This window comes from Salmo trutta, chromosome 30 (genome assembly GCF_901001165.1).
Source record: "Salmo trutta chromosome 30, fSalTru1.1, whole genome shotgun sequence".
Classification (NCBI taxonomy): Eukaryota; Metazoa; Chordata; class Actinopteri; order Salmoniformes; family Salmonidae; genus Salmo; species Salmo trutta.
Window position 1 is genome coordinate 21,004,801 of NC_042986.1, and position 11,337 is coordinate 21,016,137.

Below are 11,337 nucleotides of genomic sequence, written 5' to 3' on the forward strand. Positions count from 1 at the left end.
TGCTAGCCTACCTCTTTCAGGTAATACGTTCAATGCAGTATTATCCTTATATTTAGCTAATTAATGCATAATTAGCTTCTAACGTATAGCCTCTGTCTTTTGCGCAATATGTAAGCACTTGTAATCCGCTGGCATCTTGGGAGTCCCATACTAGAATAGCTTGCTGGACATGTTTTTTTTTTTAGCATTTGTTACACCAATAGACTATTCGAACATGGAAGCAAGCTCTTGTTTGGTGAATGTTAAATACAGCAGCCAATAGAACTCAGGGGGAGATTGTGAAACCCTTCAGCATCTAATTCTAGTCCTCTATTATTCAAGGATGTCATTAGAATGATGAAGATAAGGACAACAACAATTATTACATTTAACTGTTGAATGCGAGGAAGGAATGATGCAACAATAGAGAGGGAGAGGAGGTAGACTTATAACATTAGGGGGGAAATTATGTAAGGTTGTCTGCATTCAGAAAGTATTCAGACCCCTTGACTTGCACATTTTGTATTGTTACAGCCTTATTCTAAAATTGATTAAAAAAAATGTTTTACCTCATCAATCTACACACAATACCCCATAATGACAAAGCAAAAACTGTTTTTTAGATATTTTAGCAAAAACATAAAACATGAAAAACTGAAATAAACATTTACATAAGTATTCAGACCCTTTACACAGTACTTTGTTGAAGGACCTTTGGCAGCGGTTACAGCCTCAAGTCTTCCTGGGTATGATGCTACAAGCGTGACACACCTGTATTTGGGGAGTTTCTCCCATTCTTCTCTGCAGATCCTCTCAAGCTCTGTCAGGTTGGATGGGGAGTGTCGCTGCACAGCTATTTTCTGGTCTCTCCAGAGATGTTCAAGTCTGGGCACTGGCTAGGCCACTCAAGGACATTCAGAGACTTGTCCCGAAGCCACTCCTACATTGTCTTGGTTGTGTGCTTAGGGTTGTTGTCCAGTTGGAAGGTGAACCTTTGCCCCAGTCTGAGTAAAGGGTCTGAATACTTCTGTAACTGTGATATTCATGTCTTTTTTTATACATTTGCAAACATTTCAGGAAACCTTTTTTTGCTTTATCATGAGGTATTGTGTGTAGATTGATGAGGGAAAACAACTATTTAATACATTTTAGAATAAGGCTTTAACGTAACAAAATGTGGAAAAAGTCAAGGGACTGAATACTTCCCGAATGTACTGTAAAACAATATAATACAATACAGCAATACAGTCAACTCTCAAAAATATTAGTCTACTGGAGCTAGTTTAATTTATTTACCCAAAACAGCATATTGCTAGCTACATCTATGGGCTTTTATGTTTTTCTGTGCTTAATGTGCAGTAGTCTACAGTGGGGGAAAAAAGTATTTGATCCCCTGCTGATTTTGTACGTTTGCCCACTTACAAAGAAATGATCAGTCTATAATTGTAATGGTAGGTTTATTTGAACAGTGAGAATCAGAATAACAACCAAAAAAATCCAGAAAATGCATGTCAAAAATGTTATAAAATTATTTGCATTTTAATGAGGGAAATAAGTATTTGACCCCCCTCTCAATCAGAAAGATTTCTGGCTCCCAGGTGTCTTTTATACAGGTAACGAGCTGAGATTAGGAGCACACTCTTAAAGGGAGTGCTCCTAACCGCAGCTTGTTACCTGTAAAAAAGACACCTGTCCACAGACACAATCAATCAATCAGATTCTAAACTCTCCACCATGGCCAAGACCAAATAATTGTGTCATGTACAAATGTATTCCTTTCAAGTGATTTTACACTGGCAAGATACAATGGTGATTATATTTTAGTTTTGAGGAAGAGTATGAAAAGCTTGACTTGACTAAAAATATGTTTGAATAATACATGTGACCTGTTCAGTTAAGCTTCCAAACCATTTAGTTGGCTGAGTTGTCTCTAGATAACAGTACAAGATAACGGGACACAAGATAATGTTCAATCCATGTACCATGTCAGCCTGCTGCTATGATTGATGCACAGGGTGGTGAAGCCAAAGGAGGTGGCAGCAGCAAATTCAAGAGGATTCACAGCAGTGCAGGAGACTCTACCACAGGCCCTGGATTCAGTCCCCACCATCCAAGTGGGGGCTCCCTGTCGTAGAGGCCATCATCTCCAACACTCCGGCCGCAGCCGCAGCTGAACAAGTGAAGGTTGAAGAGGCAACTGCCATTATTGAGGAGGCAGTTACCCTAGTTAACCTGTTTGGGATAGCGGGCAGTATTTTCACGGCCAGATAAAAAACATACCCGATTTAATCTGGTTACTACTCCTGCCCAGAAACTAGAATATGCATATAATTAGTAGATTTGGATAGAAAACACTCTAAAGTTTCTAAAACTGTTTGAATGGTGTCTGTGAGTATAACAGAACTCATATGGCAGGCCAAAACCTGAGAAGATTCCATACAGGAAGTGCCTTGTCTGACAATTTGTTGTCCTTCTGAAGCATCTCTATCGAAAATACAGCATCTGTGCTGTAACGTGACATTTTCTAAGGCTTCCATTGGCTCTCAGAAGGCGCCAGAAAGTGTAATGGGGTGTCTGCTGTCTCTGGGCGAAGAACAGCAGGAGAATTTGTTAGTGGTCAGCCTGTGAACAGTGAGACTGAGAGCCGCGTTCACGAGAATTCTCAATTTTTTTCTTTCAGCCTTTGAATGAATACAACATCGCCCGGTTGGAATATTATCGCTATTTTACGAGAAAAATAGCAAAAAATTGATTTTAAACAGCGTTTGACATGCTTCGAAGTACGGTAATGGAATATTTAGAAAAAATTTTGTCACGAAATGCACTCGCGCGTCATCCTTCGGATAGTGACCTGAACGCACGAACAAAACAGAGCTATTTGAATATAACTATGGATTATTTGGAACCAAAACCGCATTTGTTGTTGAAGTAGAAGTCCTGGGAGTGCATTCTGACGAAGAACAGCAAAGGTAATCCAATTTTTCTAATAGTAATTCTGAGTTTAGGTTGTCCCAAACCTGGTGGGTGTCAAAATAGCTAGCCGTGATGGCCGGGCTATGTACTCAGAATATTGCAAAATGTGCTTTCGCCGAAAAGCTATTTTAAAATCTGACACCGCGATTGCATAAAGGAGTTCAGTATCTATAATTCTTAAAATAATTGTTATGTATTTTGTGAACGTTTGTCATGAGTAATTTAGTAAATTCACCGGAAGTTTGCGGTGGGTATGCTAGTTCTGAACATCACATGCTAATGTAAAAAGTTGGTTTTTGATATAAATATGAACTTGATTGAACAAAACATGCATGTATTGTATAACATAATGTCCTAGGAGTGTCATCTGATGAAGATCATCAAAGGTTAGAGTTGCATTTAGTTGTGGTTTTGGTTTTTGTGACATATATGCTTGCTTTGAAAATGGCTGTGTGATTATTTTTGGCAGGGTACTCTCCTGACATAATCTAATGTTTTGCTTTCGCTGTAAAGCCTTTTTGAAATCAGACAATGTGGTTAGATTAACGAGAGTCTTGTCTTTAAAATGGTGTAAAATAGTCATATGTTTGAGAAATTTAAGTTATAGCATTTTTGAGGTATTTGTATTTGGCGCCACGCTCTACCATTGGATATTGGTGAGGCGTTCCGCTAGCGGAACGTCTGTCCTTAACAAGTTTTAAGGAGGCAGAGGCTGCTACCCCCATTCTCACTGAGATAGTTGCAGCTCCAGCCCTCAGAGGCAGAAGTGGGGGAGGTTCCTGTGGAAACTGAGACTGCTATCCCATTGGTGCAGAATGTAGAGGTCATCAAGTATGTACCAGAAGATGCTGCAGCATCTGTTGTTCCAGAGACTGTAGCAGTGCCTGAGGTAAAGGAGGTTGATGTGACAGCAGAAGTGTCTGCATCCAAGGAGGTAGAAGCTGAGGTACTTGTAGATAGGGTCTCTATCTTTAAAGAAGAACCAGCTCCAACTAAAACCAACCAAGAGTTGGAAGCCACGGAAGCAGTCAAGGAGTCAGAAGCCATTACAGTAGAGTCAGAGGCCACAGCAACTGCTATTGCCAAGGAAGCGGAGGTCACATCAAATGTGGTTACCCAGGAATCTGAACCCACAGTCGTTGCCCAGGAGGCCGAGGCAGCCCCGGAGACTGAAGCCCTTGTAGAGGCTGTTACTGGGGAGACTACTGCTCGAGCCTCAGAGGCCACACCACCCACTGTTGCCAAGGAGACCAAGGCCACAGCAGTTCCCATTGCCCAGGACAGTGAGGCCGCAGCAACCTACATTGCCCATGAGACCTATATTGTTGTGGAGATAGAGACGACAGCAACCCCTGTTGTCATGGAAAAAGAGGCAGTAGAAACCCTCCTTGCCACGGAGACAGAAGCCGCAGCAACCCCCGTGGCCGTGTGAAGGACACATAAACAGAGGCAGCCCACACCAACCCACACCACTGTCCACCCATCCGTCACCTGGACCCAGTGGGATTCGGCTCTCGCTCCTGAGGGCATATGATGGGACAGCTGCCGGGTGCCAGGGGTTCCTGCTCCAGTTGGAGCTCTACCTGGCGACCATCCACCTGGCTCCCTCGGGATATGAGAGAGTGTCCGCCCTCATCTCCTGTTTGTTGGGGAAAGCGCTTGAGGGGGCCAATGCCGAATGGGGAGGAATAGACGCAGCGTTGGTCCGCTATGAGGATTTCACCCGCCGCTTCCGGGCGGTCTTCGATCATCCAAGGCAGACGCACTGTCCCGGATGTATGACACAGAGGAGCGGTCCACGGATCCCACTCCCATACTTCCGGCTTCTTTCCTGGTGGCACCACCGGTATGGGAGGTTGACGCGGACATCGAGCGGGCGTTACTTACGGAGCCCACTCCCACCCAGTGTCCAGTTGGGCGTCTGTACGTTCCATCTGATGTCCGCGATCGATTGATCTGTTGGGCCCACACGTCACCCTCCTCTGGTTATCCTGGCATCGGTCGAACAATGCGCTGTCTTAGTGGGAAGTACTGGTGGCCCACTTTAGCTAAGGACGTGAGGGTTTATGTTTCCTCCTGCTTGGTGTGCGCCCAGTGCAAGGCACCTAGACACCTGCCCAGAGAGAAATTACAACCCCTACCCGTTCCACAACGGCCGTGGTCACACCTTCGGTGGATTTCGTGACGGAACTTCCTCCGTCACAAGAAAACACCACGATCCTGGTTGTTGTGGATCGGTTTTCTAAGTCCTGCCTTCTCCTTCCTTTGCCCGGTCTCCCTACGGCCCTACAGACTGCGGAGGCCCTGTTTACACACGCCTTCCGGCACTACGGGGTGCCTGGGGATATAGTGTCTGATTGGGGTTCACATCGAGGGTCTGGAGGATGTTCATGGAATGTCTGAGAGTAATGGGCAGGTGGAGAGAGTTTACCAGGATGTGGGTAGGTTTCTGCAGTCCTATTGCCAGGACCGGCTTTCATCCCCTGGGCAGAGATGGCCCAAAACTCCCTCCGCCACTCACCTGTCTCCGTTTCAGTGTGTACTAGGTTATCAGCCGGTCCTGGCACCGTGACATCAGAGCCAGATCGAGGCACCTGCGGTGGATGAATGGTTTCGGCGCTCAGAGGAGATCTGGGACGCTGCCCATGTGCGCCTGCAACGGGCCATCAGGCGAGCGCTGACCACCACCACAATGAGGCGGTGGTGGTCAAGACTGGGTCTGGCTCTCGACCCGAAACCTGCCAGAAGCTGGGTCTTGGCTTGGTGTATAGCGAGAATAGGAGAGGGCCTAGAACTGAGCCCTGGGGGACACCAGTGGTGAAAGCACGTGTTGGGAGATGGATTCTCGCCATGCCACCTGGTAGGAGCGACCTGTCAGGTAGGACGCAATCCAAGAGTGAGCCGCGCCGGAGATGCCCAACTCGGAGAGGGTGGAGAGGAGGATCTGATGGTTCACAGTATCAAAGGCAGCAGATAGGTCTAGAAGGATGAGAGCAGAGGAGAGGGAGTTAGCTTTAGCAGTGCGGAGAGCCTCCGTGACACAGAGAAGAGCAGTCTCAGTTGAATGACCAGTCTTGAAACCTGACTGGTTTGGATCAAGAAGGTCATTCTGAGAGAGATAGCAAGAGAGATGGCCAAGGACGGCACGCTCAAGAGTTTTGGAGAGGAAAGAAAGAAGGGATACTGGTCTGTAGTTGTTGACATCGGAGGGATTGAGTGTAGGTTTTTTGAGAAGGGGTGCAACTCTCGCTCTCTTGAAGACGGAAGGGACATAGCCAGCGGTCAAGGATGAGTTGATGAGCGAGGTGAGGTAAGGGAGAAGGTCTCCGGAAATGGTCTGGAGAAGAGAGGAGGGGATAGGTTGTTGGGCGGCCGGCCGTCACAAGTCGCAAGATTTCATCTGGAGGGAGAGGGGAGAAAGAGGTCAAAGCATAGGGTAGGGCAATGTGAGCAGGACCAGCGGTGTCGTTTGACTTAACAAACGAGGATCGGATGTCGTCAACCTTCTTTTCAAAATGGTTGACAAAGTCGTCCACAGAGAGGGAGGAGGGGGGGAGGGGGAGGAGGATTCAGGAGGGAGGAGAAGGTGGCAAAGAGCTTCCTAGGGTTAGAGGCAGATGCTTGGAATTTAGAGTGGTAGAAAGTGGCTTTGGCAGCAGAAACAGAGGAAGAAAATGTGGAGAGGAGGGAGTGAAAAGATGCCAGGTCCGCAGGGAGGCTAGTTTTCCTCCATTCCGCTCAGCTGCCCAGAGCCCTGTTCTGTGAGCTCGCAATGAGTCGTCAAGCCACAGAGCAGGAGGGGAGGACCGAGCCGGCCGGGAGGATAGGGGACATAGAGAGTCAAAGGATGCAGAAAGGGAGGAGAGGAGGGCTGAGGAGGCAGAATCAGGAGATTGGTTGGAGAAGGATTGAGCAGAGGGAAGAGGTGATAGGATGGAAGAGAAGAGAGTAGCAGGAGAGAGAGAGCGAAGGTTGCGACGGCGCAATACCATCTGTGTTGGAGGAGAGCGAGAGTGTGTTGGAGGAGAGCGAGAGGGAAAAGGATACAAGGTAGTGGTCGGAGACTTGGAGGGGAGTTGCAGTGAGATTGGTAGAAGAACAGCATCTAGTAAAGATGAGGTCAAGCGTATTGCCTGCCTTGTGAGTAGGGGGGGACGGTGAGAGGGTGAGGCCAAAAGAGGAGAGGAGTGGAAAGAAGGAGGCAGAGAGAAATTAGTCAAAGGTAGACGTAGGGAGGTTAAAGTCACCCAGAATTGTGAGGGGTGAGCCATCCTCAGGAAAGGAACTTATCAAGGCATCAAGCTCATTGATGAACTCTCCAAGGGAACCTGGAGGGCGATAAATGATAAGGATGTTAAGCTTGAATGAGCTAGTGATTGTGACAGCATGGAATTCAAAGGAGGAGATAGACAGATGGGTCAGGGGAGAAAGAGAGAATGTTCACTTGGGAGAGATGAGGATTCCAGTCCCGCCACCCCGCTGACCAGATGCTCTCAGGGTATGCGAGAACACGTGGTCAGACGAGGAGAGAGCAGTAGGAGTAGCAGTGTTTTCTGTGGTAATCCATGTTTCTGTCAGAGCCAAGAAGTCGAGGGACTGGAGGGTAGCATAGGCTGAGATGAACTCTGCCTTGTTGGCCGCAGACCGGCAGTTCCAGAGGCTGCCGGAGACCTGGAACTCCATGTGGATCGTGCGCGCTGGGACCACCAGGTTAGAGTGGCAGCGGCCATGCAGTGTGAAGCGTTTGTGTGGCCTGTGCAGAGAGGAGAGAACAGGGATAGACAGACACATAGTTGACAGGCTACAGGAGAGGCTACGCTAATGCAAAGGAGATTGGAAAGAAAATTAACTAGACAACTGGGGAAGCGAGAGAGCAGGGCCTCCCTCACTAACCATTCGCTGAAACACTCAAATATAACTATTCCAACTTCCACTTAGAAATTATAATTGATGTAAACTACAGTAGTTCAATGTTTCCAGGAATAGGCTCAAACTTAGTTTATTCAGCTAGATAACTTGGTACAGTATTCTTCCTTGAAACCCACCCAGTGCACCGTGTCTTATGACGCCGTAGCTAACTAGCATGCTAGCATCCAATAACACACGGTTAGCACCAATACTTGGTTACAACAAACTATCAATGGATCATTCGTGTCCGTGTCTAGTTCCTTTCATAACACAGAAGTAATTAAACGTTGGCTAGCTAACGCAAAGTCAGTCCTGCTAGCTACACAAGTGGACTACACAACTCGAAAGCTTACGTTGCAAAAATCTTATTGACTAAAAATGATACAGTACTGCTAGCTGGTAGCTGGTAGAGTTGGCTAGCTAGCAGTGGCTGCGTTTACCTTTATCTTTGATACAAAGACAACTATGTAGCTAGCTAACGTTACACTAATCAAATCGTTCCGTTGTAATGTATTTAGTTTCTACAGTACCACTAGTTGGTAAAGTTGGCTAGCTAGTGATACAAGGTAGTGGTTGTTAGGGGACCATTTTACTGAAGAATGTGTCTGTTTTTTTTTATTGTTTTGCTTTTTGTGTATTGTGTATTGTGTATAATAACATGTATTTTAATGTGTATATGAATGTGTAGTTTAATGTGTTTATTGTATTTTGATGTGTATTGTGGTTCTGTACAGGGGTCATCTGGAAAACAGACTTAGGTCTCAGCTTTTACTCCCTGTCAAAATAAAGGTTACATAAAATCATTTCCAGCAGCACCCCAACATCAACATATGTGAAAATGGCATGTTTCTATGTTTTGTAGTAAAGGAAGATAAGTGTTTCCAATGACATCATCAGTGTTATTGACCAATTGTGAGTAGGCCCTGCCTACTAATTGTCTACTGCCTACTAATTGTCATTGGAAACACTTATCTTTCTCTATCTTTTTTTTACTACAAGACATAGAAATGCGCATTTTTACATATGTTGATGTTGGGGTGGTGCTGGAGATGATGAATATGAAGTAGAAAAATGTCAATTTAAATGCTTTCAATATTTGTCTATGAATTTCTACAATTTATTGTTGGTTTTGTGGTTTTAAGTCATTGAAATTTGGAGCTATTGACCTTTTTTGCCCCATGTATATTGTGTAATTTACTGATGGTCCCTAACTAGCCCCATAGGGATATCGAGTGTTAAACGAAATTGACCATGGACATTACAGTCGGGTCACGTCCAGCTGAGCTCTGAACTGATGATTACTTGGGTGCTGCCAGCTGTGGGTATGTGGAAATAAACCCAGCCCAAGGAAAATGATTACTTTACCCTTCATTCCGTGACATACCCTTTTTCCCTATTATCTCGCAAATCTCAGTTTTGTACAAGACTGACTTTATGACCAAAATGATCCTATTTACAGTTTTCACACAATAATAAATGTTTCTTAATCATATCAATGCCACATAGAGTTTTCAAAACGAGAAATTGCTTTTTAGGGGCAGTCGTTCTTTAATTTGCCAAGTTAAATGGGTTTCCATTACATTTTAGACTTTACTGATGGTTTTGTCACAAAAATTGTTGCAATAATATAGAAAACTTGCCCAATCTGGTTTTGGCGTATGCTCTAGTCTAGACAGCTCTCTGATGAAGTGAGATGCGGATAAAAGATGCGGATAAAATATATGATGAGATGCGGATCAAAGCCAGATTATTTGATAATTGACAGCCGATCACCGATCATCATGTCACCGGCATCATTCAAATGATCTGTTTTCATAAGACCTGTCGTGAGTTTTTTTTAAATGCATCAGGTAATTCAGCCGCAGGAAATGGTTGGATTATACAAATAACATATACAAATAACTACAAATAACTTTTGCGGTTACATTTCTATGTACCGAATAAAAAATACAATATAAATGTGTTTCCATTGCATTTAATTCTGCTGATTGTTTTCTCACAAAAACAATTGTGTTATATAGGAAGTGTGCTCACTCTGGTATTGTTGGCATGTTCGCTCTAGCCAACAGCTCGCAAATACAGTGCGGGTATATTTACATGATGAGATTATTATGGACAAAAGAGAGAGATTATTTTTATTTGTCAAAAGGCAGTCAAGCGTCGATGATCATGTCACCAGAATAAGACACTTGATATTTATTGGAAAGCAGCATCAAGCTCATCACCTTGCACTTTTACCACCCTGTGAAGTTCATCATCACTAATTTCATCTGTAACCTAATAAACTGCAAGTTTTCCTGACGAGTCGTAGTGGGAGGACCACACAAAATGTCATCACGTGAGTCCAAGTTCACTTCGATTTCAGGGTTATTATATTAATATTTGCGCATAAAAGCGCTTCCACCACCATTTCTCGCATAATACATTTTACCGACACAAAAAGATCCCACCTTGTACAACGTCTTTTGTTTTGTCGACATTTGGAAAGTTTACTGATAGGCCTGTCAGGACGTTTTTTATCCGACGTACTTTACTCTCATAACAAGGTTGCATAGAAACCTGCTTCCTGACACCACAAGGTAGGATTAAAATTAAGAAAAAAGGTGATTTTCAAAACCTGCAACAACTTTCTAGCTAGAGGGAGGGTATTTTCTTGCTCTCCACATCACCGCGTCTCATAGTGTTTGCAAAATCACTATTTTTAAAATCAAATCAAATCAAATCTAATGTATTTATATAGCCCTTTGTATATCAGCTGAAATCTCAAAGTGCTGTACAGAAACCCAGCCTAAAACCCCAAACAGCAAGCAATGCATGTGAAATTTTAACTTTTGATGATGTCATCAAGTATAATTTTTTGACTTTATTTTTTTTCTATAAAACTTAGAAATGCTGTTGTATCAAGTTGGCTGGATGTCTTTGGGTGGTGGACCATTCTTGATACACACAGGAAACTGTTGAGCGTGAAAAACCCAGCAGATTTGCAGTACTTGACACAAACCGGTGTGCCTGGCACCTACTACCATAACCCCTTGAAAGGCACTTAAATCTTTCGACTTGCCCATTCACCCTCTGAATTGCACACATACACAATCCATGTCTCAATTGTCTCAAGGTTTAAATTTCCTTCTTTAACCTGTCTCCTCCCCTTTATCTACCTTGATTGAAGTGGTTTTAACAAGTGGCATCAGTAAGGGATCATAGCTTTCATAGATTCACTGGTCAGTCTATCATGGAAAGAGCAGTATGCTCAGTGTATGTGAACAATAAGCAGTCATAATAAATGCATGCATTGTTTATGATACAGTTATAATAAACAATTCTTACAAATTTACCTTGTTTATATCCTATCCTAGTTAGCAGGGATGGGTGAAGGGATGCTGAATAATAAGGTTCCCGGGAATGCTTTTTTCCACCATACATACACTCCCCTATGTAATTATTTAGTGAAGCTTTACATTTTGCTTTAATTGTCTC